The sequence below is a fragment of the Numida meleagris genome, chromosome Z, assembly GCF_002078875.1.
Source record: "Numida meleagris isolate 19003 breed g44 Domestic line chromosome Z, NumMel1.0, whole genome shotgun sequence".
NCBI classification, from domain to species: domain Eukaryota; kingdom Metazoa; phylum Chordata; class Aves; order Galliformes; family Numididae; genus Numida; species Numida meleagris.
In genome coordinates, this window is record NC_034438.1 from 27,824,133 (window position 1) to 27,847,383 (window position 23,251).

The following is a 23,251-nucleotide window of genomic DNA, read 5'->3' on the forward strand; positions in this document are numbered from 1 at the left end:
GTTGACTCAATTGTGCAGTAGCAGAGGATGCAGGAGAGCAGAAATCCAGAATAGGACGGGATCAGTGCAGAGGGGACAGCTCTCTCCTGGGGAACTTGGTCTGTCCCAGCTCCTGTCTTGGGAAGGAAGGTGCCCCAAACGCACTCCTGTGGCTCCTCTGGCCCAAGGATGCCATACTGCATATGGCATTTAACACACAGTGAACAACAGCTTTCCCTAATTTCTGTGGATGAGAATTACATGTACTCTTCCAAGAAACTAGGTGAACATGTGAAATTGGTTTGGTCCTTCTCACAAACTCCACTGTGGGAATGATGTTTGGAAAATGCTGCCTGTAATGATCAAGTGGAGCTGACTGCTGCCTCTGCCACCACATCTCACATGCAGCTACCTCAGCAGAGATTTTATAATCCCCTGTAATCACAGAATAATGGAATGGCTTCGGTTGGAAGGGACCTTAAAGTCCACTCAGTCCCAACCCATTGACATGGTGAATGGAGTTAAATCCAGCTGGCAACCAGTCACGAGTGGTGTTCCCCAGGGGTCAGTGCTGGGGCCTGTCCTCTTCAATATCTTTATTGATGACCTGGATGAGGAATGGCCTCAAGTTGTGCCAGGAGAGATTCAGGCTGGATGTTAGGAAATACTACTATTCTGAAAGAGTGGTCAGGCACTGGAATGGGCTGCCCAGGGCGGTGGTGGAGTCACCATCCCTGGAGGTGTTCAAGAAACATTTAGACATTGTGTTGAGGGACGTGGTTTAGTGGGGTTATATTGGAGGTAGGTGGATGATTGGACTGGATGATCTTGGAGGTCTTTTCCAACCTAGCTAATTCTATGATTCTATGGGCAGGGCTACCACCCACTACATAAGGTTGCCCTGGGCCCCATGCAACCTGGCCTTGAACACCCCCAGGGATGAGACTTCCATAGCTTCACTGGGCAGCCTGTGCCTGTGCCTCACCGCCATCTGAGAAAAGAATATCCTCCTAACAGGTGAACTAAATCTCACCTTTTTGAGTTTAAAATGATTCTCCCTTGTCCTATGACTATCAGACCATGCAAAAGGTCAGTCTCCATCTAAAGGCTGCAATGAGATCTCCTCAGAAGGCACATCAGGAAGCCCAGCAGCCAGAGGGAAGTACCCCTGCCTTTAGGCAAAATCCCATGCTTTGTGTGCATGTCTCATGTGAGCGAATACTTTTCAGAACCGCTCATTCAAAAATCCTCCCTCCTCCAAGAAACGGAGTTTGTAGAAGCAATTTCTGGATCCAAAAATGCCCTCCCTGAGAGCTTGCACATGTGGCTTATTTCCATTACACCACAAAAAGTAGAATGAGGAACCAGAGTTTTTCAATGTAATAGCTGCTGGATGCCATTCTTTGGAAATGAGAAATGAAAACTGATGAATGCTGATTTGTAACTTTAATTACAAACAAAATTAAATAAATAAAACAGCAGCCAATGTGGCTGGAGTTCAAGACTGAAAGAGAAGAAAAAGAAGAGGGACATGTTTGCTGTTGTGTGTACCAAAATAATTCCAGAACAACAAGGAAAGTTAATAGTTAATTAAAATTATGTGGAGCCTTCCACCACAATTAATTAGTTAGAGCAGGGCAAGCTGGACATGAGCCAGCAGTGTGCTCTCCTGGCCCAGAAAGCCAACTGTATCCTGGGCTGCATCAATAGAAGTGTGGCCAGCAGGTTGAGGGAGGTGAACCTGCCCCTCTTCTCTGCACTGGTGAGGCCTCACCTGGAGTACTGCATCCAGATGTGGAGTTTTCAGTACAAGAGAGACAGTGACCTCTTGGAGTGCATCCAGCGGAGGGCCACAAAAATGGTCCAAAAGGTGGAATACCTCCCTTAGGAGAACAGGCTGAGATACCTGGGGCTGTTCAGCCTGGAGAACAGAAGGCTCTGGGAAGACCTGCTGGCAGCCTTTCAAGTATCTAAAGGGGGGGCTATAAGAAAGAAGACAACAGACTCTTTAGCAGCATCTGTTGTGAGAGGACAAGGGGAAATGGTTTCAAACTAAAATTGGGGAGATTCAGACTGGATATCAGGAAAAGGGTACTGAGGGACTGGAACAAGTTGCCCAGAGAGGTAGCATATGCCCCACCCTTGGAGACATTCAAGGTCAGGCTGGACCAGGCTCTGAGCAACCTGATCTAGCTGTAGATGTTCCTGTTAACTGCAGAGGAGTTAGACTAGATGACATTTAAAGGCCCTTCCAGCTCAAACAATTATGTGATTCTATGATTCTCTTCCAGTGGTGATCCGGGGAGCAGACCTCTCTCTGTAGGACTGGCTTGCCCAGGTCACTGGCAGTGCACCTTTCGGAACCTAGAGAACACAATGCTCAGACCCACAATGTTAAAGAGTGTTGGAGCCTCAACTTCTTTCAAAGACCAGAAGACCCCTCACTGTCTGCCAGCAGCCTGCCTGTTCCGTTTAGATTTCACAGACACTTCTAGAGTCATTAAAATCAAGATACAGTGGCTTATGTCTCTGAAACCTAACAGAAGCATCTCATACAAGCTAGGATTTTTACGGTGTCTGACTTTCTCCTTGTTACTTTCCCTCTGTGCCATTCTTTATTGTCTGCTGGTGTACAGTAAGTGGGCAGGAACATAATATACCACAGAACTTGTGGTAATTTAACACCTGTTCTTCTGCCTGCTTTAAATGAAATTGGCCAAAAAATTCAAAAGGAAAATATCTATGTTAAAGATGTTTAATTTTTGTGTAACTTATTTTTACTCTAAAATGTTTTGATGTTACAGAATATGCATCTGATACCAACACTGATATTTAGATGTCCTCCTCACGGATTTAATTTTTCAGAAATACTGATAAAGGAAAGCATCTCATACAGTGTGAGCAATTGTTACTTAGCACTTCTGAAAAATCAGCACTTTATTTCAAATTGAAATAAATTTCTGATTTTAAATTAAATTCTGTGCACTGTTGTGTTTTTTTTTTTTTTCCAGGACAGTGGACCCAAACACAACTTGTTATTGCCTTGTACTAGTGACTAGAAGTAAAACTGAGAAGAAAGAAAAATGAAATTGTGTAGTTTTACTCCACTGTCTAAATACTAAGATGAGAACAGTAAGTGGAAAAATTAACTATCTGAAAACAAATTACGTATTTTACTTGGAACTTGCTTTGAGCAATTTAAAGAGCTTTAGAAATAGTTCATGAATAGTTGTTGTCCATATAGTTGTGTTTATATTAAAGGTTCTAGGTCTTCAAGGTATCTGGTGGTTGATACGGACACTGCAGGCAGTTTGGAAAAAGTACAAGACTAACTTGATTCAGTTTTAAGACTTCAACTTCTGTATTACATTCAAGTAGCCTAGTAATTGTATCTTATACACAGAAATGTAAAAAAAAAAAAAAAAAAAAAAAAAAAGGTTCAAAAATATTGTGGTTTGACCTCTCCTAAGAGAAAATTCCACAACTTCAATAGTAGACAGTAAGAGAATTTAGTTATCTTCCCTAACACCAGTTCATCTGATTGTCTTCTATCCCTTTAATTTCTAGCTGTATGATATTCACATCCTGTCACACTGGCAAAAGCAGATTAAATTACAGGAACAGGCTAAATAATAATAAAAGCAGGATGAGAAATTACTATTTGGCTGAAATGAAGTTACATAAATGTTAACTTTTGGAGTTTCCTGAATTCAACAGGTAAGTGTTGCCAAGTAAGTCCAGGAAGCTTAACTTTCAGTAATAATGCAAAGCAAAAGAACCTTATTATAGATGTAGTTCATTGCATTTTAAAACCAGATCTAATGCGTTAGTAAATATTTAAGTTCTAGAAACCTTAATTTGAAATGTATTTGAGAGGTTTTCTACCTAATTGCCAGTAGATATCTCGAAACATATGAAAAAATCTAAGATATGTACATATGTGAAAATATCTATTTCAAATAACAGATTTATTTTCCCCAAACTGATCCAAGTCCACTTGAATCATTATGCACTCCTGAGCACTGTGCAGGATGGGGATGTATGTATGTGCTTGAGGTCTGAAAGCAGAAAGTGTAGTTTGTAAGAGGGAAGTGGGCTGTTTTCCATGTTTGAACAGTGTAAGAACATCTAAGGTGATTCAGCTTGGATATATATTTAAAGGAAAAAGAAAAAAACCTCCAAACCTGGTCCACCACACACCACAAATTTTCAAGTGAGACATTCTATTGGCATTAAATTTTTTCCTGGTGGTAAGTAGACCCCAAAAGGCACAACTTCAGTTCTTCATTATTATAAATACATCCTACTTCTATAACCAAAACACAAATAAAATCACATCTCATTGTGCTAAGGCACTGGTTAAATACAGAGGATATCCTGCTATAAAGATAGGACAGAATTGGGAAAACGAAACAAAACATAGTTAACCCTACACAAGCTGAACTTGATTAGGAAACAAAATGAGAGTGTACAACTCAACAGAGAACTACAGTGGTGGGCTCCAGAAGAATCTGTGTTGCAGTCACCAGGAGTTTTAGCTGCAGATCCACTGAGAACACTGCAAGCTGGTGTTTGAACTGTCTGTGTCTTCTCCTTCAACTCAGACTGCAGTTTTAATAATTTAGTTTTGTTCTATGTGCAGATTTTGTTGAGATGGGACCTCAGAGTTTTCCTACTGACACTTCTCACTGGATGGTGCTGGCATACATTATCTATTCTCTCTGGCACTCAGCAAAATGCTATGAGTGTCACAGAGTGACTGTATTTTGTGGCTCCTTGTAATGCTTTTTATACCAAGCCACTTCTCATCAGTGAACTCTATTTCAAAATTCATTTTCAGAAAGTTCTATAGTTAGCATGATTTCTTGCAATTGCTTGCCTGCCTCCTTTTTCCATCCATGCAGCTCTTGGCAGATTGCAAAGTTTTACCCTATAATGGAGATAGGAGTCTCCAAGCTGTTACCAAACTGACTTAGCTGACTTGGCAAGAAATGCTTTTACTCTAATTCAGACCAGACCAACCTTTGCAGAGCCACAGAACTGCCAGAGTTTGATGGTCTGGGACCTTTAATAGAGCCATGGAGATTGGTGTGGACATTGCTCTTCACAACAGGCAATCAGCTTCATTAAAGAATGAATTTAAAAAGTACGCAGTCTTTCTCTATTTGCATGAAACCTGACAGAAGCTATTAAAACAACAACAGCAAAATAATTCAATTTTAAAGAAATACATGAAAATGTTATGCACTACATACAGTTCATCTGTGTATATACCATCAGTACAGGTCAGCAATATGGAAACACCCCTGTCACCTTTTTTTAATCCATGCTTTATTGCCACTGCACATCCTGCACACACCAACCCACCCTACAAAACAGAAATCTGTCAGGTGGAATGCTCTTCCTGACTGGAGCAGGCTATGAAGTGGACTTCCTTGCGGCCTTCTGCTCATTCCACTTGGAGGAATTCCCAGAGAGCTGCCAGAAAGCTGTAGCTGACTGCCAGTTTGGAGAACACTGTGGAAGAGAAATGAGGCAGTTACAGACACATAAGAAGGAGGAAGGAGCATTATTTAATTTTCTTGTGTTCTGTTTTAGAGAAGACCTTGCGCTGCTTAGTCATTGTAGCATTTAAGTGCTTTCCAGTTACTCAGTGATGTGAACTAACTGACGCCTGTTCTTGTGTAGGTTTTTTATTTTTAATTATTATTATTTTTCCTCTGGGATTGTTGTATAACGCAGTGCTTTGTACCTCATAAAAACACAAGACCGTTAGAGAAAGTAATGTCAAAGAAGTGCATCTTCCACCAGCAGCAGTAGGTAGGGTAGTATTTAGTGTTGGGTGTATTGCATTTTGCATGCTTAAGTATATGAGTATGTAAGTATATTCAAAAGTAGACTTTGCAGAAAAGCATTATGACGTATTTTTAGGTACTCCCTACCGCATCTCACTTATCAAGACAATGCTTAGAAGAGGACAAAATCGGGCATACCACTGAGAACTTCAAAACCAAGAGATGGCTTTCTTCTTACTCTTTTTTTTTTTCCCATTGGGGATGAGTTAGAGTTATATCCTTTGAGGAGATTACTTGTATGCAAACCCATTATTTACATGTGCTTGTTCCTTTTCTGTTGTTGTTGTTTAGGAAGGGAGTATTCATCCATATCACTCAAAGAAATAGCTTTCAGATAATGATTATGAATACCGAACAAGTTTCTCTTAAGAGTGTTTTTTATGCTCTAAAGAAAAAAACATACTTCTGACTAAATTATGTTCGTCAAAAAAAGGCTAGGCCTACACACATAGGGGAAGGAAAACCATTACAACTTATGTACTCATCTTTAAGCATTTTACATCCTGAAAGATTGCAAAAGAAGGATAAGTGAAATACACAGTTTGCCTTCATAGATTTGATTTAAATGAGTAACTTTTTAAGCCTTGTTCTAATTCATGAAGGCTTTGCAAATAAAACCTCACATTGTCCTGAATAAAGAATGGACTTTTAATTTAATTTCAGCTGAAAATGACAAATCTAACTCCAATTTTGAGAGTTTTTTAAGTAGTTGCAATAAAACTGGTTTGATCATTTTTAGCTGTTGAATATGAAAATGAAACAAAATCTATTTCTTTGTCTGCTTTCTAACTTCGGAACGTGGAACACGTAATTATGAAGAAAGTAGTACCATGTCTCTTTCAAAGATAACAAGTTCTGTAACTTGCTTTAAAAGCAGTCTAATTCTGAAGGGAAATTGTTACAATAGCTGTAAAAGTAAACATTTCATATGTAATTTGTGGTATTTTTGTCCATTACCTGGGGATATATTTAATAAGCTTCTGAACCACAACATTTTACATACATATTTAGTTTAGAATTCTGTAAATATGTCTGTGTTAGTACACACTACAAATATTTCTGTTTGACTTTCTTAGTGTGAAAAAGTGGAAGCAAAGTTGTAAACAGGATGAAACTAAATGCTATTTCACTCTTTTTAGAAGTAAGTTGCCACATGTCACAGGCTAACACCATTGTACCAAAGTGTATTAACCTGCAAAGGTATGCAAAGACAAAAGGAAAGGGGAATGATTGAATAAGATAGAAATTTGAGATGCTGAGTTTTTGGTGAAGATGGCTTTGAAAGGGCTTGCTAAAAGTGATAAGTAGCAGGGTTGAACATTGTTCAAAGTAACAAGCAACCCTGAATTGACTACAGAAAAAGACATTTCAGAGAATAGTTTTTTCTTGCTATAATATGCTAAATAGTGTTTTATTAAAATAGAAGACAAACCAGTGTAACAATGCCTATTGTTATTAGATAAGCTGTAATGTTGGGAGTCCTAATGTAGATGGGTCTTCAACAATCTATGAACTGATGATGTGATCTATCAGTCGAGAATTTGGAAGGTTTTGATGTTCTAACCAAACCTGACACTCTTAAAATGTTGAAACTTAGTAAACTTAAAAACTTATTTCCCATCCACTTTTGTAAAGTTCTTTGCATTTTCAGTGTTCTATCAAGATTGACCTTGATGAGTAGAGTCTGGGTAGACACTGATGCACAACCAACATGTTACTCTTCTAATCTTTTAGTCTGGATAGCAGTGCTGATGATATTTGCAAGGCAACGGAACATTTTGAAGTTTGTTCCTTCCCTGTCTGTCAGAAGCTTTCAGTATGACAGCAGTAGATGTCTGTGTGATTTTTCCACACTGTATCCAGGAACAAGAGAAAGGCCTCAGAAATGAAAAGCAAACTATCACAAAATATATTACCACAGAGACTTTCAGTGAGATCAGGAGCTAGATATACTTGAAGAAAACAAGTTTTAATCATTTTTAATCCACAACCACCAAGTATCTTGTAAGGTGCATATTTAAGGAAACCAAATATGCAAAGTAATGTGCACACTGAGTTAAAATCCAATTCTGAATTTCCCCAGATTTCTGTAAGATGATGCTACGTGACATAGGCAACCCTTTTTTTTCTGCTTAAGAGCGGATGAACAATATATACGAGAGATGACAGTGATAAGCTCATCCTTAAAGAACAGCACCTTTTCTGACAGTACCACATTATGTTGGCAGGCAGGTAACAGCTTGCTCTGGAGTTAGAGCACGTGTCTGTTGGTGGGTTTGAGTCAGCATTACGCCTGTCAGTTCTTCTCTGCCATCCGTCCTCCTCTCAACTGTCTCCTGTAAAAAGTCTTCACGTTTTTGTGGAGTAAGTTCTCTGGCCCTGGCGTTCTTCCTTCTTTCCCTAACTCATTTCTTCACTGATGCTCCAACAGCCTGCTTGTCCCAGCAGACAGCCTTGCTCACCTATCACAGAGCTGAAACGAAGCACAAAGCACATTTGCTTTGCATGGGTAAGAAACTAAGGTACTAAGTAACTACAGAAGTTACAACATTTTAAACGCCACTTTTTTAAAAAAAAGTTTGACAACAGTGAGCTAAGACAGAAACAGCAGGCACAGACATCGCCTCAAGAGAAGGTGCCTTTGCCTTTTCCCGCTACCACTTCTGCCTGCGGGTCAAGGGCACCGTCCTTCACTTTCTTCCCGTTTTTCCCCAACGGGGATACAAAAGGGAAACCTGTAAGAAACACAAACCACCCACACCCCGCAGCGCCTTCCCTGAGGCGACGAACAGCCGCGCACGGCAGACCTCGCACCCCTCCCCCCACAGCCCCGCCGCCTGCTGAGGGCGGGACAACACCAACACCACGCAGCAACAGCCGCGACCACCATCCCGCCCCGCGTCGCCTAGCAGCTGCGTAATGACGCAAGGCAGCGGGAGCCCCGCGCTCCTCGCTCCGCCCAGCGCGAGGGGCTGCCCCCGCCCCCCCCCACTCCCTGGCGCGGCTGTGAGGGAGGGAGGGAGGAAGGAAAGAAGGTGGAAGGGGGAAGGGGGAAGGGGGCGGGGCGGGGCGGAGCGTCTGCGCCGAGGCGGTGGGTAAAGCGGGGCTCGGCAGCCCGCCGCCGCGCTGCCTGCCCCGGTGCTGTGCATGGAGAGGCCGTGGGCGCTGAGGGGAAGCTGCCGGCTCGCGCCGCTCCGCCGAGCTCCCGCGGGGTGAGTGGGGCAGCGCTGCCCGCCCCGGCGGCGTTTTTTTCTGCTGGCTACCAGGGCCAGGGGGGCTGCGCCTCCGTCGTCTACGCTCTGTCCTGCTGGCAGGGAGTCCCGAGCGGCGCCCCGCGGCAACGCTGAGCGGTCCGGGGCGGCGGCGGGCGCCCCAAGTAGGCCCTGCGCGGGGAGGGGGGACGGGACGGCTCCTTGGGCACGGAGGCCTCTCCGTCCGGCAGCGCGGTGTTGGCCGGCTCGAGCCGCAGGGCGAGGCAGCGGGAAGTCGGGCGTCTCTCTTCGGGCCGCCGCGCCTCAGCGAAACTTGCGTTTTGCCGGAGTACTTCCTCGAGAACAGTTGTGGCGTTGAAAGGTCCTCGCTGTGGGAAGGGGGGCCGCGGCGGGGGTTTTGGGGCGCTTCGTTCTGTCTGCTCGTATTAAACTTCTTCTTGGGGCCCTTAGCTGTATGTTATGAATTACTGGATTTCGTTTAGTTCCGCGGGATTAAGTTGTTATTACTGTTGTTATTAAGAAAATAATTGCGGACAAAACTTCAGGTTGTCTTTGTTTGTTGTTTTTGGTACAGCTGAAGTCTAACAAGTCTGATGCCCATCTGGCTGTGGCTTCAAATTCCCTCTTCTCTTACCTCTGTGACAAGGCAGAAAGTAACACCTGGCTTTTATACTTATTACCAGTGAGACATAGGCTGTTCCCTCTGGTCGTTGGTCAGGGGGAAATGTAACGGGGAAGTCGTGGAAGTCACGAAAGTGCAAGGTGTAGCTTTGTAGGTGAGGTCAGCTGGTTAATGATCAGTGCTCCTGACATCCCTGCCCTGTATGCTCCGCTGCTTGTCATCTCTCTCCCTCTGTTGTTTCTCTTGTTAATCAAAGTTAACATATATGCAATTCAGATGAGATAGGAATTTTTCTAAATTTTGTATTTTATGGAAAATCAATATTGGCAGGAGATTGTAGGGGGATTGTGTGCACTGTTGAAAAGTGTAGTTTGGATTGGTTGTGTAGGTTAACCTTTTTTTTTTTTCCTGTGATGCTCTGTCTGCATGGTCACTGATACAGGGTAGCAGCAGTGATGTGCTTCAGGCCTTTCTGTGTTCCCTGTCCAGGGGCCATAGTTTGAAGGTTTGGGGATAGCAATGTTGTTCCTACTATCTTCTGCTTGAAGATGTGAGTCCCAAGTGACTCCAGAGGTATGAATATCAAATTCTGTTTTCAATAACTATAGCGTTACAGTGTGAAATGGTAATACCCATAAACAGTAGTTTGCTTTCCAGAAAAGCCTGAAATCTAAGCTATTTATGAGAGCTTTTTATCTTTCCTAAATGTCAGTGACTTCCTGATATCATTGGGAAGTACTAATCCCTGCTGGGAAGGGAAATTTAATGAGCAAGAAGTTTGCAGAATACAGAAAGCAGTTCAACATTTTGTTGACTAGAACTGCAAAATGGAAAACGAAAGGAGGTTGCTGCTGCCTCTCACATGCAGCTGTTCAGCCTGGTGATTGGACTGATAATAACCATTTCCAAATTATGTGGTGCTGATGACCACAGAGTATGACTAAAGCAAATGTCATTGCCATTTTGTACTGGCAGTGGTATCCTCTCACTGAAACTGTAAGAATAGTGGCTACTGGTCAGGGTTGTATCTTCTAACACTGGTCTCTTTATTGAAGTTCTGGAGAGTTTTTACTATATGACTTAAAATAAACAAAAAGCCTAGAGAAAACATTTTCAGTTACAGGAAATACTTCAGCATCTTGGCTGAAAGAACCTCAAGAGGGAAACAAGATTAATATATATGCTATTGCTAAGCAGATGCATCAGCTATGTGGTGTTAACGTGTACCTAAAGGGGAACTAATGTCAGAAGTTACAAAACTTTGCTTAAGAGGCAGGGTAAGATAATTACTCATGAAACAACTAAAATATATTTATTTTAATGAGATTTTGAGGGAAAAAAAAAAGGAACAACTTATGCAGAAGAAGACAACACAACCTTGTCGCTTATTAAAATAAACTTAACTGCAGCTTTGAGGAGGAGGTTTAACTAGGTGATACCTCCTAAGATACCTTTCAACCTGAATTACCCTATCCTAGTGGTACTGTGCTATTACAAGTTAGCATTTTTGTTATAAACATCCCATTTCTGCCCCTCTCTCATTTTTTACCAAGGCTTGCATGCAAAGATTAACAGTGTCATTAGGCAATACATAGTTGTGTTTTTTTTCCATTTAACTCAATAGAATGCTATTTAAAAGTCACTTGCCTTGGCTGTGCACAAATTTCAGTGGGTTCTGTTTGAATTCATGTGTCCACCCACAGGGTGCTCAGCATGAGCCCAGTAAGATGACTGATATGAATAAGACTAGCAAGATCTGAATCCACATTTGAGCTCAGGCTTGTATTTGTATTTCTCTAATATATTTCGGAAGTGATTTCTATATCAGAATGTAAATGAGGAGCTTTCCTGAATGTCTGGATATGAGGTTTTGTTAAATACTCTGTATAGTAATTCTCTCTATGGACACTTAGAAGAACAAAACAAAAACAAGTATATAGTGTGAGCTTTATGATAGTTCTGCTGGAAGAACTGTAATCAATTCTATTATGTACACGCATGTAAGTGCTATTTTTGCTCAGTTGCTCTGCTGATCTACAGAGTGCATTATATCTGTTGCTTAAGTGACTGCTGGAATACAGCAAGAGCTACAGCATATGAGCGTAAGGTATCTTGTCTCTGTCATCCACAACCTGTCCCATGCTGGAAGAAAAAGCATGATGCCGCACTCTGCCACCAACTCTCTGGTTGGGCAGCACTGAACACAGAGAGATCTGATTCACATGGTCAAAGACAGAATCCTCTTGTGTTATTTTGGGTGTTGAGTACAGCTGATGTGTAGTTTTAAATGAATTGCTAGCTTTGTTTCTGTCTTGCTGACCTGTACTAGAAAGCAGTTTCCTTTGGAAGAAAACCTAAGTACTTCTTGAGCAGACAAGTAGAATGACCTACCTGTAAGGTAATTGTCTCTGTAGTTTTGGTTATGCTGTCACTGTATTACACATTCAAATGTAAAAATTTAAATTTGACTTGTAGGGGGGAAAAGAGAAAATCCTGTACGGTGCAGCCTAACTATAGATGTTTTCTTTTAATCAGCACAAACGCTGTTTTTTTATGATACAAATTTTCTCTTCACCTATATCATCTGTGACAGCAGCTTTCATGGTACTGTTCTTAACAAATTACTTTTTAATCATGGCTGAACACTTCCTTGTATTAGAGAGAGACATTAACAGTCAATGTTTTGATTTTTTTTTCCCGTATTTCTGTCCCTTCTTCTGCACTTCTTTCTGTGATTTTCCAAGTAATATTACTATTTGATCCAAAGATAAATGCTTTTGTCTGAATTTTGTTTTTCTGTTTTCTGTGATGTCACAAAAACAAACAAGTGAAATTAGAATATTTTCAATGCAATTCTTTATTCACTGGAACACCTTGTTTCTTACCTTGGGTGTGCCTGTATTTAGCAGTCTGTTGAGCAGCACATCTTGCAGCATGGTTGTTTTGTTAACTGCTTACATTTGGCTGAGAATCTAGTGCCACGCGGGAGTAGCCGCAAGTTACTCTTTCAGGAGTTTATTAGTTTCTGTCTGTTGACGTAGAATGTTATCTGTTTTCTGCTCTTCATTTACCTCAGTCTCAATTTTATTGGAATATCTTGATCCTGGTCTAGTCTTGAGTTAACCAGTTATTGCCACAGTTGTTTTTAAGTTCCTATTCAGTGCTTACTAGGAAGTTGAAAAACAACTTTATTGCGAGGCCTGGGAGATAGAACTAGAATATTTTGTAGGCGTATTAAAACTGATTACTTGGTCTGCAACTTTGAAAGTACTTATATCTACTTGTGTGTGTATGGGATGGTATTTCTGACTTTGTATGCATCCCCATGTAGAACTTGTTAAGGTATTTTTTTGCAGTTCCTGAGCTGTGTTTTCTTCTTGATGTGAAATTTGTGTTGACAGTTGTAGCGATTGGAAGGACCAATACAATGGAAAAGGCGTTACAAAAGAGGTGGAAGGACTGGCATGATAGAAAGGTGCTTCAAAGGAAGGGAAGTAGATCGCTCACCTGTATCAGAAGACTGTGGGTTCACAGAGAAAAGCACCACCAAGGAGGGATCTCCAGAAAGAGATCCTTCCTCAGTGGCAGTCAGCCCTTAAATGAGGCCTAAGAGGCCTTCACAATGAATTGCCTTCACCTGTGCTCCCAGGACTGACTGGGTCTTTCCTCCAGGTGCTCAATCAGTGGTTCAGGCCGTAACTCAGCAGTTCCCATACAACAGTCCAGGGAGCTGTCTTGGCTGGTATCATCTTTATCACATTGCTTATGTGCTCAAACGGTTGCTGTAGATTTCAGGCTTTTAGAATGTGTTTAACCAGTGTCTTAAATACTGTATGTGTTCAAAGTGATGTGATTAAAGTTATTTGCATGTATAAATTAAGAATTAAAAAAAAATTATTCCTTCATTTGTTGGTCTTGCAGATGCCTTTGGTTTAGGAATTCAGTTGACATCAATTTGTCAGACTTTTTATTTATGCAGTCATCCTGTTTTCCAAAAACAGACTGTGGAAATTAAGAATCTGACTGAGATTTTAAAAAATATTTTAGAGTAATGGTGTTAATATCTCTTTAGTCCTCGCATACACACACATTCTGTATATGCAGGGCAGATTGATCTTTAAGAACATGCCTGTTACACCTTAAATGAGGATCTTCATTCGTCTTTGTTCTCCATTAATACTGGTCAAGAGCTAGGGCTTCTTCGTTAAAAGCAAAATGTTTGTAGTTCTTCTTTAATGTGTTATGCTGCCTTCTGAGTTTCCAGCACAGTAAAAATGTTTTACTTCTATGTATTAAATCTTGCTACATACAAACATACAGTGAATTTTATACCTTAATTTCTCAAACAATCCTTGGAGGCCTGAGTTGTTCAAGTGCATTTAGATGCATTCTGTTACTTCAGCGTGAAATTGGGGGATTGTTTTCAGGGATTCAGTTATAGAAGCAGGATCGCAGGCGGTGTCTGGGTTTCTCTGAGTATATTGGTAAAACTTACTTATCTACAAGCCTAATGCAAGAGCATTTCAAGACAAAGACTGTTGGAAAACAACTGTTAATTCCTGATTGATTAAAGAGGGATGGGTTTTTTGGTGGTTTTTTTCAAGTTAAAAAGATGCTTTAGAAAGCTACTATCATAGTCAAAAAACATAGGAAGCTTTGTCGAAGTTATAAAGACAAAAGACTCTACAAATATAGCTTTCAAGTGAGGGTTCACGTTAAAAGATGATGGTCAGGAGAAAAAAACAAAATTAAGTCTGTGTGCTGTAATTGATGTACAATTTACTACATCAGGCAGTAAAAGCCAGCAAAAATCCTCTGTTTTGCAGCATTTCCCAGCTGTATGGAATTCTGATGTGCTGTAATGTTTAGTCCTGGTTCTAGAAAATGTAACAATATGTATTATGTTTACTCATAAGTTAATTATGATATAGTTGCAAGGGATTGAAATACCTCCCTCCTCTGTGAAGCAAGCGAGTAAATGCTTGCTAAAATGTAAGGGAGAGATAAAGCCACTTACGTATGTGTTTGTTGTATACCATCTGTATGTAGTACTCCTGTGTACTGGGAAATTTGGAGTTGGATCCAAATAGCATTTGGTCTGTATGAGTTGACATCCATGCAGGGACAAGTAGAGTCAAAACCATTCTTATTCCAGAATCAAAAACATCTTTATTCCAAAGGTATAAACTACAAAGATAAGGAGGGCAAAAACATTGTTATCTTCAGAAAATGGAGGGAGTGAGTGAAAGGAATTGAATTGAGTGAAACCTTTAAAGTCTCTTTTCTTATAGTTGAAGGAATCAAAATTGAACACAAAGCAAAATTATTTCCATTGTATAGGTTGCTGCATTAAGGCTGCCAAGAAGATCTGTGCAACTGAAAGCCTGCCTGTTTTTCAACATTATCATCAAACAGCTAAAGGCATTTGCTCTCACAGTGAAATGTAACTCACATGGAGAGAAGTGCTTCTTGTACGGAATGACTTCGGAAATTATAATTGGCATGCCTGACCTTATTTTTGACACTATTTTGACATACTTTGCAATGCTGGCAGTGCAGATTCTCTCTCTGGATTCATTTTGAACCATTAGAAATTATGCTATAGAATATATTACACTCATGTAATGTGTACATAGTGCCTGCTGCTTTTAGTGTCATGTAAAGTCAGACTTAAGTCAGTTTTACAAGACTGTTCTTTTCAGTCTAAGATCGTTTGTGTGATATTTGAGTACCTATTCTTATGAGTTAAGATCAGTGCTAATTATGCAGTTTTTAAGCAACAGATTTATTAGATTGATAATCGTGTACTGTGCATATCTTTCTGATTTCTGCGCTGACTAAAACAAACAGCAGTGTTTCCTCCTTTTTTTTTTCCCCTCATGTTTTGATACCTTGAGGTATTGCTCTCTGAAGCAGTAGAAAGTGGACTATCTTCTTAGGCACTGATGTCCACAGAGTAGGAAAACTTTTAATGCTGGGGAAAATTAATAGAAATCTGAGCAGTGAAAGAGTTTTGGCCTTTCTGTGAGGAATTATAAAACAAGAAATCCCAGGGATCTAAAAGAAAGTTAAGGATTGCAGTTTCATGATGTTCTAAGTACATGCCACACAAGGTGTTTCTTTCCTCAGCCTCTCATAAACTCTGGAATTTACTGCTCCATCAGCTTTGTAGACGCAACAGCTCTCTGTAGGGTTGTGCTGTAAACTGTATCACAACTATGACTTAAGTAAAAGACTTTTTTGGTCTTTGGAACAAGTGGCAAAAGGGAAGGAGAGTGGGCAGAGTAACTTCTTAAACAGTCTTGTAGTGCCAGAAAAAATGTTGTGCAACAACATCCTGGATAACCCCAAAAATGAACTGGACTACAAAAGAAAGTTTGGGTTCCCTGTGGAATCTGAGGACATGGGATTGCACAAGACCCAGATCCTCAGCTGTGGGCAATAAAGCATGTCAGTCCAACAGCTGGCTTCTTAAAGTTTGAGACTTTGCAACTATTCTAACTGTGCAAATAGGTGCAGAGTTATCTTTTAATTGCTCTATAGCTATGCTTCCATAAACCTTTGTAACTATGTTGTCTATCGGGGCTTTTGTGAATAAATGCTTCTGGTTGCTTTTGTATTAACCTGGCATCAGTTTACAGTGATTTCAAGGTTACTGGCTAAAATTAGGACACTCTGTTCCAAGAGTCTTTTGACCCCTAAAACTGGGTACTGGCACACTGATCTTCTGTTTTTGACATTGAAAGAATGGTGAAGCTGCACTGAATTCCAGAGACTACTCTGAAAACATGTTTGCAGAAGTTGAGTAGAACTATGTTACACTTAAGTTTGTCATGATGAGAAAATGAAATAGTTCATAGAACTTACAGGGCTGTGTGAGGTAGATGTGTAAGAAAGTGGAGACTTCACCCCATTTTTAACATTCGTAGACCTAAAAACAGTGTGGTAAGTAGACTTGGGCCGAAATGGAGAATAAATTGGGAGGTTTATCTGGTTGACGTTAATGAGATAACCTTGGTATAGGGACCAAACCAATTAGAAGCTGTTTCTGCAATATCATTGCATGTGTGATTATAACACATTATTAAGGTAGAGCTAACTGAAGTTTCAGCAGCTGGAAGCCAGAGGAGTTGTACAAGACATTTTAAATTTCATGTTGTTCTTGCTACACTTCAGGCATGTAGACAGTGTTTACAAGGGTACCAGTCGTGTGCAGCAGACTTAAACCATACTGTAATTTTCTTGGGTTTTATTATTTTTCTGTATCTGTCTTCTTAGAGCTCATCCATTTGCTTATCAATATTTTTGCCTGTAGACTCACAAGACTGAGTTTCAAGCTATTGTAAACAGAATACAGCTGTAACATGTCAATGGTGGCACGGTTTTTTCTAGTTCCTGAACTTGAGATAAGATTTTTTTTTTAACAACTTGTTTAAAAAAAAAAAATGTTGTCATATTGTTTAAGATATTATGCTGTGATTTGGTGACTGCACCTGTTGGTGAAATGGTATTTCTTACAGTCAGACTTCTAAGAAGAAAATTTGAAGTTTGTCATTACATGATGTTAGAGCAAATTAGCCACATGTCAGTATGTCAGTGTGTGGTAGTTGCAAAGGAGTTGCAAGCCAAGCTACTTATTCTGTATATTCTTTCTTTCAAAGGACATAGCCAAATAGCAGAATCTCAGCAATGCATATCTAGTTTCTTATTGGAAAGCAGCCTTGTGGACTGCTTGGTGTGACTTAGATATCTTTGAGCAACTTTCTGTTTAGATTACTTGAAACATTTTCAGGAAATATGGAAAAGCTTCAGTTTCAAACTGGCACTTCGTGTGAATGTGTCAAATTATTTTTCTCTTTTCCCCTGTCTTGACTACGAAATGTAGTATTGCTTTGACTTGCCATGATGTAGCTGAAGTGTTTCTTCCTGAGAATGCTTATGAGGAAGTGACCTCCAGCAACCTTTGCAATGTATTGAAACAATAGGTTAAACGTGTGAGCCTGGAAAAGGCTGTTGCTTGTCAAGTTAAGTGTCTAGACAGAAAACAAGTGATTACTACAAATCTGCTAAGGCATACCTTTAGTCAAATAATTTAATTTATTATTAAATATACTGTATTCACAGAATCAGAATAGTTTACTGTGAAGTGGACTTCAGTAGGTTTCCACTCCAGACTCCTGCCCAAAGCAGCATTGGTAACAAGGTCATGACAGGTTGGTTACTCAGAGCTGAAACTGGTCAGATCATGAAAACTCTAGAAGACAGAGTCATCACATCCTCTCTGGGTCCTGATTGTATTGCTGGACTATCCTCAGAGTGACAGAATTTCTCCTTATGTCCTGTCTCAATCTTTTAGACCTATTGTCTGATGAAGAGCAAAGCCTTTGACACTGTCTCCCCCAGTATTCTCCTGGAGAAACTGGCAGCCTGTTGCTTGGACAGGTACACACTTTGCTGGGTAAGGAGCTGGCTGGAGGGCCGAGCCCAGAGAGTGGTGGTGAGTGGAGTTAAATCCAGCTGGCAACCGGTCACGAGTGGTGTTCCCCAGGGGTCGGTGCTGGGGTCTGTCCTCTTCAATATCTTTATTGATGACCTGGATGAGGGCATTGAGAGCACCCTCAGTAAGTTTGCAGACGACACCAAGCTGGCAGGAAGTGTCGATCTGCCTGGGGGTAGAGAGGCCCTACAGAGAGATCTGGACAGGCTGGATCTCTGGGCTGAAGCCAGCGGGATGAGGTTCAACAAGACCAAGTGCCGGGTCCTGCACTTTGGCCGCAACAACCCCAGGCAGTGCTACAGGCTTGGGGCAGAGTGGCTGGAAAGTTGTATGGAGGAAATGGACCTGGGGGTATTAGTCGACGCTTGGCTGAGCATGAGCCAGCAGTGTGCCCAGGTGGCCAAGAAGGCCAATGGCATCCTGGCTTGTATCAGAAATAGTGTTGCCAGTAGGAGTAGGGAAGTCATTCTCCCTCTGTACTCAGCCCTAGTGAGGCCCCACCTCGAGTACTGTGTTCAGTTTTGGGCCCCTCACTGCAAAAAAGACATTGAGGCCCTGGAGCATGTTCAGAGGAGGGCACCGAAGCTGGTGAGGGGTCTGGAGCACAGGCCTTATGAGGAGCAGCTGAGGGAGCTGGGATTGTTCAGTCTGGAGAAGAGGAGGCTCAGGGGAGACTTCATTGCTCTCTCTAACTACCTGAAGGGAGGTTGTAGTGAGCTGGGGGTCGGCCTCTTCTCTCTTGTAACTAGTGACAGGACGAGGGGGAATGGCTTCAAGTTGCGCCAGGGGAGATTTAGGCTGGACATTAGGAAATACTACTTTTCTGAAAGAGTGGTCAGGCGCTGGAATGGGCTGCCTAGGGAGGTGGTGGATTCACCGTCCCTGGAGGTGTTCAAGAAATGTTTAAATATAGCGTTGGGAGACATAGTTTAGTGGGGTTGTTGGTGGTAGGTGGATGTTTGGACTAGGTGATCTTGTAGGTCTTTTCCAACCTAGCTAATTCTATGATTCTAAGATCCAGGCTCTGACTTTCCAAGAACTTCCTTGGAGGTTCTGGAGGCTGCTGCCAGGTCTTCAGAAGTCATCTGTTCTTCAAGTTGAACAGGCCCAACTCTCCGGGTCTGTCTTCCAGTGACCATGTCATTGTCCCCTGCTGTGAACACTTTCCAGTTCGTATGCTTTTTTTCTGTGTTGGGGATTGGCTGAGAGTGGAACGGGGGCTGGACAGTGAGTTTTAAAATTCAGGTAAGAGATGAATGCTGCCAGAGTTTTAAAGAAAGCCAGAGTGGTAGGAAGTCTGGGAATCCTCAGCAACCAAACCATGGACACTTTCCAAATTCACATATGAAAATAGCCGTAAGATTATAGAATCCTTAGAATTGGAAGGGACCTTTAAAGGTCATCTAGTCCCGCTTTCCTGCAATGAACAGGGGGACATGCACAGCCAGGTTGCCCAGGGTCCAGTCCAGCCTTGCCTTAAAAGTCTCCAGGGACGGGGCATCAACCACATCTCCAGGCAACAAGATAATGAGGTATACTGGTTTTAAACCATTGAAGGACATTGTCACCAGAAACTAACTGTTCAGGTCTCATAATTACAGTGTTTCGTTTCTTTATGAACTGCTCAGCTTGAAATGTAAAGTTTTATCAAAAAGTATTTGATTATGTAGCGTTTCTTTAGAAGTGTTGTATTTAATGACATTTAGATTTTTAATGTATTATTGTTGTATTTCAGTTTTCTAAATGTAACTTGACAGAAATATGTTAAAAAACTTTGTCTTGAAAATTACAGCTAACTTGCTTGTTAAGATACTGTAATTAATTACAACCCCAAGTCTAGATTGAATACATTACACTTCTATCATTACATTTGATTTATATATAACTCAGCATGTCTTGTTTAATTAATGAAAAATCAAACAGTACAATGTACTACTGTTTGACTGGTTCAGTGATTAAAGTGGTTAATTGCAGAATGACTGCTTAAAAATACAAACAAATCATAAATGATTTATAATAAAAGTTGCCTCCAATTTCAGTCTTAACTGCATTAAGCAAATTTAAATTAATTTCAGTAAATCAATCTGTCTTACCCTGAGACTATTGAATATTTAATTATACAGAGTTCATATGTATTATGCATGTGTGTATATAGATATATTTAAATCAGAGTATTTTTAAAATTCCCTCTGTTTCTCTAAGATTCATGGACTGTTAAGCCAACTGGAACTCTTGGAGTATTATAATTTGGTTTTGTAAAGTCATTACATTTCAGTCAGTTGAGACAGGTTATTTTTTTGATAGGATGTTATCTAGAATTAATTTCAAGGGTATGCAAGTGGTTCTTTTGCCACCCTTAATTCTTGATTTAATAAATAATGTTAATTTTTATATTTTCATTTGCAGCAGTAGTTCTATAACCTATTTTTGTACTAAAAAAGTAGAAATAATTGTGGAATGCAAACTCCTTTCCTTGAGGAACATAAATGCATGACAAATCAGTATTTTATGTATCATTTAATGATTTCACAATCTTTATTTAATAAGAATTAGCGCTATTGATGTTATATATTGGTAAAATTAGTTTATTACTAAGAGACTTGTTGTACTCAAGTAGAGAATCTCATGTATGTAAAACACCTGTCTTCTATTTCTTTTGTTTTATATTGCTTTCTAAATTTCATGTTGCTGTCCTTCCTTTATCAAGTGAAGAAGAGCTAAAATACTAGGCTGTTTTTCTGACTGTTGAATATTAATTCAAAAGGAGCAAGAAGAAATGTAAAAACTCGTGTTTAATTGTTTGGGCAAATATCTTGTCTTAATTCTTTTCCATTGATAAATCAATTTTGAAGCAGTAAGTATTATGCTTGTATTATCCTTATGTTATTATTAGTTGAAACTATATTTGCCTCTTTCTAGTTAAAGCAAATATAAATTCTCATCTAATTGTTAATTTATTGTAATTCATTATAACCATTTAGAATACTTACTGGTTCTTTAGTACAGTATTTTTTCATGCCATCACCATTTCTAGTTACTCTAATCCTTTAGAGAATGAAACAATGCAAACAAAACTGGTGGGAGACCTTTTGCTGTCAGGTGATCAAGATGACAAATCATCCTTCCTGATAACACATTAAAGACAAGAAAAGACACTAAAGGAGTAAAAAAACCCATGGATCTCCCTGCCAAAAAAATCTAAGATGCAGTAGCAGAGTTAAATAGACTTGTAGACTCATTCAGTAAGCTTACATGGCAGATTTTTTAAAAAATTCTACTTTTCTTACAATTTCACAGAAACAGACATTCTAATATGAATGATATTGTTCCATGCATAACTGTTTTCAGCCTACAAACGAAAAAAGTCTCAGACAAAGATCCTGTGGGGAGAATATAGCAAATCTTGTCTGCTTCTAAGTGGCTCTGTTTCCTGTTCTGCCTTAACAGGAGTTGTCTTTTCCCACGTAATTTGTTGTCTTTTACAACAGTAAAAATACTGTTGCCGCACTAGTGAAACAGTAGGTGAGTTTACAGGCAGAAGCAAAGACTCAATAGGATTCTGGCAACAAAATGGCTTATAGTAAGAAGGGAGCAAGTATGTGAACAGCTTTGTCCCTTTATCCCTCCAAATGCCTGTTTCTTTGCCTTCTTACCATATCTGTACCTTTTCCCCTTTCTTTCTTCCTGTTTATTGCTTTTTGTTGTTGTTCCTTCCTCTCTCCTCTTCCCCTGTGTAATAAAAGAACCAAGTAGTTTTGAAGACAACTGTCTGATCTCAGAAGCAGTCAAGGTCTGAGCTACTTGGAACCAAACTTCAGGGCCAAGTATTTAGGCTTTCAGTTTACACTGGTGAAAAAACTTCTGGTCATTTTTCAAACTTTGGCATCTTCTGATTTCTGTTACGTGCTGTTCGGGACAGAAGACTCTCTCTTTGTAGGTACAACTTCTCAGTCAATTGTGATTGTACCTGGATGGGAAAATAGGAAGAAAATAACCCAAACAGTTGTGAAAAACAAATGTTAAGATCAGAAACTATATGCTGTATATATTTTAGCCCAGCTTGTAGTGTAACTATGTTAAAATTGTCTAGGAGTCTGGAAAATTGATTTTTCAATTGGAGGAGAACTGTTGATGGTTTTGAGGAGGGAGATAGTTTTGATTTGTTAGTAGAAGAAACACATTGCTTGTGAAAAATAGATTGTGAGTGGACTCAATTCTATTAGTCTCAATGGGGGAAGATGTGATATTGTGATTAGAATTTAAAGCGGTGGATCAGAAGAATGAATATTTGTCTGGAAGGAAGGGGGACTGGCAGGTGGCTTGGCAGTAGGCTGGACAAAAAACTTGTGTTTAGTCTGAAATGAAGGGATGATGGAAGGAAAAGTCAAAATGGGTAACAAAAAGACATGACAGATGAGTGTAATAAAGTGTCAGTTGATGAGAGGCTATGTACTGGAAATGCAGATGGTGCAAGTACATGTACGCATCTTCTTGATCTTAACTCTTCACACATAATTATTCTACAGGTTATTATAGCTGTTGGAAATACTGTGTTACTTCAAATTTTAATGGGGCTGATACATTGAGAATAAAGGAGTTGAGTTGTGATAGGAATTTGGAGCCATTCTTTTCTAACTTCAGTAAGGAAAATTGATCTAGAAGAATGTGGATGCTGCTTTTAATTGGGGTTGCTGTTCGCCCTTCATTTGAGTGTCATGCTCACTTTTAAGTGACCATGGTTGAGGGCAAGTTTCTCTGGCTATATGTGAGCAATAAGAAATCAGAATTTAAGATTTTTTTTATCTTAAAGGAGCTAGAAATAACAATTTCTAATACACATACATCCGCGCATCTCTTGCTTATTTTCCTCTAACTATTTTTAACTATGGAATCAGCAGAATCATTTATCTCAGATTACAGTCTTTCCTTGTTTAGACCACGTGGTAGAATAAAGTAGCAGTTTAACAACGCTTTTTGCTTTATCACATCTGTTTTACTGTCACAGCATACAGGATTAGTTTTGAAATCATAATTTGTGATCTCTTCTTTCCTGTTTGTTCCTACACACTTATATTTCCTTTTCTTT

At 40.1% G+C, this 23,251-nt stretch overlaps 1 protein-coding gene and 2 long non-coding RNA genes across 9 annotated transcripts in view; 2 read left to right on the forward strand and 1 right to left on the reverse strand.

Moving 5' to 3' along the window:
- Positions 2,990 to 8,022, forward strand: LOC110389517. The gene is made up of 3 exons (XR_002433272.1): positions 2,990 to 3,111; positions 3,547 to 3,696; positions 5,911 to 8,022. It is a non-coding gene; the product is annotated as an uncharacterized LOC110389517 (long non-coding RNA).
- LOC110389516 lies at positions 5,292 to 8,827 on the reverse strand. 3 transcript variants are annotated; one of them, XR_002433271.1, is made up of 3 exons: positions 8,697 to 8,827; positions 8,032 to 8,307; positions 5,292 to 5,496 (listed from the first exon to the last, which is right to left on the reverse strand). It is a non-coding gene; the product is annotated as an uncharacterized LOC110389516 (long non-coding RNA). The 3 variants fall into 3 exon arrangements; XR_002433269.1 differs by having other exon boundaries at positions 8,594 to 8,827; XR_002433270.1 differs by having other exon boundaries at positions 8,587 to 8,827.
- JAK2 (Janus kinase 2) overlaps positions 8,915 to 23,251 on the forward strand; it is a 90,705-nt gene continuing 76,368 nt past the window's right edge. For 2 of the 5 annotated variants that reach the window (XM_021380089.1, XM_021380091.1), the window contains exon 1: positions 8,917 to 9,046. The gene's annotated coding sequence lies outside the window, so the exon portion shown is untranslated. Of the gene's footprint in view, positions 9,047 to 23,251 lie in introns of all 5 variants that reach the window. The other 3 variants (XM_021380090.1, XM_021380093.1, XM_021380092.1) reach the window with 3 other exon arrangements.